Source organism: Carlito syrichta, unplaced genomic scaffold (genome assembly GCF_000164805.1).
Source record: "Carlito syrichta isolate Samal-C Ts95f unplaced genomic scaffold, Tarsius_syrichta-2.0.1 Scaffold135605, whole genome shotgun sequence".
Classification (NCBI taxonomy): domain Eukaryota; kingdom Metazoa; phylum Chordata; class Mammalia; order Primates; family Tarsiidae; genus Carlito; species Carlito syrichta.
In genome coordinates, this window is record NW_007079701.1 from 304,406 (window position 1) to 311,465 (window position 7,060).

Sequence of the window (7,060 nt, forward strand, 5' to 3'; positions counted from 1 at the left end):
GGAAAATATTTACTACTGATTCAAATTCGTTATTCATTATTAACCTGTTCAGATTTCTTTTCCTTCATGATTCAGTATCGGTAAGTTGTATGTTTCTAGGAATTCATCCTTTTCTTCTGCATTAGCCAATTTTTTGGCATACAATTGTTTATAAAAATTTCTTATGATCATTTCTATGTCTGAGGTATCAGTTGTTGTGTCTTCTGTTTCATTTAGTTTAGTCTTTCCTCTCTTTTCCTAGTCTGTCTAAAGTTTTGTCAATTTAGCTCATCTTTTCAAAAAACCATCTCTTAGTTTCACTCATCTTGTCTATTATTTCTCGAGATTTTGTTTTATTTATTCCTATTGTGATCTTTATTATTTCCTTCCTTCTGCTTACTTTGGGCTCAGTTTGCTCTTTTTCTAATTTCTTGAGGTATAATGTAGGTTGCTTACTTAAGATCTTTCTCTTTTCTTCATGCAGGCATTTTTCACTATAAACTTTACTCTTAGAACTGATTTTGCTGCATCCTATAAGTTTTGGTATATTGTGTTTCCATTTTCATTTGTCTAAAGACATTTTTTAAATTTTCCTATTGATTTCTTTTATGACCCTTTGGTTGTTCAGGAGTATGTTGTTTAATTTTGATATATCTGTAAATTTTCCAGATTTATTCCCGGTATTAATTTCCTACCGTTATGGTCAGAAAAGATACTTGATATAATTTCAATTATATCTTAAATTTGTTAGGACTTATTTTGTGGCCTAACATGTGATTTACCCTGAAGAATGTCCCATGAGCACTTGAGAAAAATGTGTGTTCTGCTAGTGCTGAATGGAATGTTGTGTGTATGTCCGTAGGTCCACTTGGTCTAGCATGTAGTTGAAATCTGATGTTTCCTCACTGGTTTTCTGTCTGGATGTTCTGTCCATTGTTTAGTATGGTATATTAAGGTCCCTGACTATTATTTTATTGCTATTTATTTCTCCCTTCAGATAATATTTGCATTATATATTTAGGTTGTCTGATGTTAGGTGCATATGTATTTATAATTGTTGTATCCTCTTAATGAATTGACCTCTTTTTCATTACATAACGATTCTCTTTGTCTTTTTTTACAGTCTCCGACCCAAAGTCTATTTTGTCTGATATAAATATAGCTACCCTTGTTCTCTTTTGGTTTCCATTTGCATAAAATGCCTTTTTTCTGTCCCTTCACTTTTAGTCTATGTGTGTCCTTAAAGCTGAAATGAATTCCTCATAGCAGCACGTAGTTAAGCCTTGGTTTTTAATATATTCAGCCACTATATGTCTTTTGACAAGGTAATTCATTTTAACTGATAACAACTTAACTTTGATCACAAACAAAAACTATACACTACTCACTAATAGCCAAGTATAAGTAAATTACTTCTTATTGATAATTACATATTGTGTAAATAGATTAAACTCTCCAAGAAAGAAAGCAAGATTGGCAAAATGAATTGGAAAATGACAAAAGCTGTACGCGTTTACAAGAGAGTCACTTTAGATAAAAAGGCAAAAGAGACTGAAAGTAAAAGGACACAAAAACATATTCCATGCAAATAGGAACCAAAAGAGATCCAGAGTGGGCATACTAGTATTTGAGCAAATAGGAGTTGAAATAAAGTTGTTGCTAATCTGAAATACACAGAATCACAACTCTACACCATAGTCATGATGATAGGAATCGTTTACCTCTAGATTAGGAGTTGGCAACTCTTTCTGTAAAGTCTTAGGTAGTAAATATTTTCAGTTTTGAGAGCCATCTGGTCTCTGTCATCTACTCAGCTTTGCCACAATAGCACAAAAGCAGTCATGTCTAGTATGTAATGAATGATTGTGCCTGTATTCCAATTAAACTGTATATGGACACAGAAAAAAAAAGTTGTTGCTATAGGCAAAGAAGTACATCACATACTAATAAAACAGTCAATTCATTAAGAGGCTACAACAATTCTAAATATACACACAACTAACAACAGAGTCCTAAAAATAGATGAAGCAAAAAGCTGACAGAATTGAAAGATTAAATAGATAATTCAACAATAATTGCTGGAAAATTCAATACCTTGATTTCAATAATGGATACACAGAAAATAGCAAGGAAATAAACTTGAACAGTACTGCAACCCAAAACAACTTAACAGACACCTTTAGAACATTCAACAACAGCAGAACACACATTCTTCTCAAGTGCACATGGAACATTCTCCAGGACAGAACACATGTTGGGCCACAAATAAGTCTATACATTTAAAATGATTCATAAAGCAAAATATGTTCTCTAATTACAAGAGAATAAATTTAGGAATCACAATGAAAAGAAAATTGGAAGTTCACAAGTATGTACAAATTAAACAAGAAACTCTTACGTAACCAATGGGTCAAAGAAGAAATAACAAGAAAAAAAATAGAAAATACTTTGAGATGAAAGAAAAAGAAAACACACATACCAAAGCTTAATCCTTCATACCAAAGTTTAATCCCTCTGAATAACAGCAGTGCTCAAAGGACAATTTGTATCTGAAATGCCTTCGCTAAAAAAGAAAAAAAATGACTGGGCTTGGTGGTTCAGCTTGTAATCCCAGCACTTTGGGAGGCCGAGGCGAGTGGATTGCCTGAGTCTGCAAGTTCGAGACCAGCCCAGACAACTTGGCAAAACCTCGTCTCTACAATAGATCAAAAGTTAGCCAGGCACGGTAGCACATGCCTGTAGTTCTGGCTGCTTGGAAGGCAGAGGTGGGAGGATTACCAGAGCCCAGCAGGTCGATGCTGGAGTTGCCATGAGTGTGCCAAGTCACTCCAGCCTGGGTGACACAGTGAGACTCCAACTCAAAAAAAAGGGAAAAAATGTATTTTAGATCAATAATCTAACTTTCTACTGTAAGAAACTAACAAAAGAAGAGCAAATGAAACCTAAATCAAACAAAAGAAAGCAATCAGAGCCAAAATAAAAGAAATAGAGAATAGAAAAATAACAGAAAATCAACAAAACCAAAACTTGACTCTGAAAAGATGAGCAATGTTGAAAACCAACATTCCATGTAATTATTCAAGAAAACTTCACTCTGATCAGTGACGCAACCTTCAACCACAAGAGACTCAGAGAACCCTTGCAAGACGACAAATGAGTAAACCAACTCCTTGACACATACCAATTCGCCTACACAAAGTAGGAATAAAAAAAAAAATCCTAAAGGTTGCAAGAGAAAAAGATTGGGGAAGACCAATTCAAATAGCAGCAGGCTTATCTACAGAAACAATACAGGCTAGAAGAGCTTGAAGCCCAATCTTCAAAGTTCTCAAAGATAACCAATTTCAACCAAGAATTACCTACCCAGCTAACATAAGCTTCATCAGTGATGGAGAATTAAACTCTTTCCCAACCCCTAAGAGCTTACACTACCTCCAGAAAGCTCTACAAAAAACACTTTCAAAAGAAACGAGAAAAAAAAAATGACAACGCCCTTCACAAGAATGCAGTAAAGACTGAAAATACACATGAATCAACCCAAAAATTCAAAAGAAAGACAACAAACAAACAGCAACAACAACAACAAACTCTAAAGAATCTCATGACCGGGATAAACTCTCGCATTTCAATAATTAGCCTGAATATGAATGGACTAAATGCACCACTAAAAAGACGTAGAATGTCAAAATGGATAAAATACCATGAGGCAGCAATATATTGTCTCCAAGAGACTCATCTCACCAGAAAGGACACTCACAGACTCAAAGTAAGTGGATGGGAAACAAAATTTCAGGCGAACAGAACACAAAAGAAAATAAAGAGTCGCAATCTTAATATCAGACAAAATATCCTTTAAGCTACCAAAAATTTTAAAAGATAAGAAAGACACTACATAATACTAAAAGGTTCAATCCATCAACAAGAAACATCCATCCTAAACATATGTGTACCCAACATAGGAGAATCAACTTTCATAAAGCAGCTTCTAGGTAAACTTAAAAAAGATATTGAATCTAGCATTATCATAGCTGGGGACTTAAATACCCTACTCACCACCCTAGACAGATCATCAAGACAAAAAATCAACAAGGAGATCTGGAACCTCAAAGTGACACCTGACTAAATGAACTTAATTGATACCTACAGAACATTCCACCCAACAACCCCAAAATATGCATTCTACTTATCACCACATGGAAAGTACTCTAAGATCGACCACATCCTCGGCCATAAATCAAGCATAAACAAATTTCACAAGATTGAAATCCTGCCATGCACCTTCTCAGACCACAGGGGAATAAAAATAAGTATCAATACCAACAAAGTTCCCCCCAAAGACACAAAGACATGGACACTAAACAGCATGATGCTAAGCAACTTCTGGGCCAACATGGAAATCAAAACAGAGATTAAAAGATACCTGGAAACAAAGGAAAATGAAGAAACATCTTACCAAAACCTCTGGCATGCCATGAAATCAGTACTAAGCGGGAAATTTATGTCTCTACAAACACACATGAAGAAAATGGAAAGATCACAAGTTGACAGCCTAACAAATCACCTAAAGGAGCTGGGAAAACAAGACCATCAAAACCCTAACTTCAGCAGAAGAATCCAGATCACCAAAATAAAAGCCCAAATTCAGGACACAGAAGACAAAAAGATAATTTTAAAAATCAACAAAACAAAAAGTTGGTTCTTTGAAAGGATAAACAAGATTGATGGTCCCCTAGCTAGACTGACCAAGAAAAAGAGAGAAAAGGCCCAAATAAACATAATCAGAAAGGCAAAAGATCAAGTCACAATTGACCCCCCCTAAAGAAACACAACAGATTATCAGAGACTACTGTGTACATTTATATGGAAACAAACTTGAAAACCTAAAGGAAATGGAGGACTCTCTGACATCACACAGCCTCCCCAAGTTGAAACAAGAAGAAATTGAGACCCTAAATAGATCAATAACAATCCAGGAAATTGACTATATCATAATAAAACTACACACCAAAGAAAAGCCCTGGACCAGATGGTTTTCCAGCAGAATTCTACAAAACATACAAGGAGGAATTGATATCAATTCTATTGAAAGTATTCCAGGCAATTGAGAAAGAGGGAACTATCCCCAAATCATTTTACGAAGCTAACATCATATTGATACACAAACCAGGAAAAGATCCAGCAAAGAAAGAAAACCACAGGCCAATATCCTTGATGAACATAGACGCTAAAATTCTCAACAAGATCCTAGCAAATCAGATTCAGCAACACATCTCAAAAATCATCCACCATGACCAAGTAGGCTTCATCCCTGGGATGCAGGGCTGGTTCAACATTCATAAGACCATAAACATAATTAAATACATCAACAGATGTAAAAACAAAAACCACATGATTATATCATTAGACACAGAAAAAAACTTTTGATAAAATCCAGCATCCCTTCTTGATAAAAACCCTCGAACATCTAGGCATAGATGGAACATACCTTAAAATAATAGTAAGAGACATCTTGGGAAACCCACAGCCAGCATACTACTAAACAGACAGAAATTGGAACCATTTCCCCTAAAAACCAGAACAAGACAAGGATGCCTACTCTCACCCCTCCTTTACAACATAGTTTTGGAAGTCCTATCTAGAGCAATCAGACAAGAGAAGGAGATCAGGGGTATCCATGAACAACTATCATAATACTATAATAAAAGATTGGCAGCAGAGAGAAACTGCATGGGGCTGCAGGAAGCCAGGAGGTGGGATTGGCAGTAGTGAGAATCTGCCTGGAGAAGGGAGGTACACTTCATCAACAAGGGTACCTGAATAATGTACATTTGTATACCTAACCCTGAATTGTACCCCGCATCTTTAAAATAAAAAAATTAAAAGTTAAAAAAAAAATTTAGCTAGACCAGTCAGAGAAAAAAATAGAAAACTTTAATTACTAAAAGTAGGAATGAGAGCAAGGACATCGTGATTCTAAGAAAATAAGATGACACTGGACGTCATCAAATTAGATAACCTAGATGAAATACACAAATTCTTAGAAACAGACTATCTACCAAAACTGACTCAAGAAGAAATAGACTTGTAACAAATAAAGAGAATGGGTCAATAATTTTTTAAAAAAACAAAATCTTCCACTGGGTACAGTAGTGCACACCTGTAATCCCAGCTACTCAGAAAGCTAAGGCAGGAGGATTGCTTGAGTTCAGGAGTTCAAGGCTATTGCGTGTGCATGTTCCCACCTGTGAATAGCCTCTGTACTCCAGCCTGAGCAACACAGTGATACCTGTCTCAAAAAAGAAGAAGAAGAAGAAGAATTCCAGCCAGAAAGGCCTAGGCTCAAATTATTTCATTGGTGAATTCTACAAAATGTGTAAAGAAAAATTAACAATAATCTTTCTCAAACTCTCTCAAAAAACAGAAGAAGAAGGAGCATTGCTTAATCCATTTTATGAAGCCACTATAAGACCTTGATACCCAACTCAAAAATATGAAAAGTAAAATACGGATCAATAGTCCTAGATGCAAAATTCCTCAACAAAATATTAGCAAATAGAGCCCAACAGTACATGAAAAGAGTTACTCATCATGCCCAAGCGGGGTTTATCCCAGAAATATGAGGTTGGTCCAGCATGTGAAAATTTATTAATATAGTAAGCACCTAGACAGAGGCAGAAAAAGTATCTGACAGATTCCAACATATTTACCATAAAAAACACTCAACAAACTAGAAGTAGAAAGAAAATTTCTCAACCTTGTAAAGGGCATCTATGAAAAACAAATAGCTAACATCATGCTTAATAAGGAAAAACTGAAAGCGTCTTCCCTAAGATCAAGAAGAAAACAAGGATGTCCAGTCCCACCACTTCTATTCATCACTATACTAAAGGTTCTGGACAAGACAAAAAATGTTTAGGCAAGATGCATCCATACTAATAAAGAAGAAGTAAGACTGTCTCTCCTTGCAGATGATGTGATTTTATAACGAGAAAACTCTAAGGATATACATACAAACACAAGCATTAAAGCTAATAAACAAATTCAGTAAGCTTACAGGCCACAACTTCAATATACAAAATTC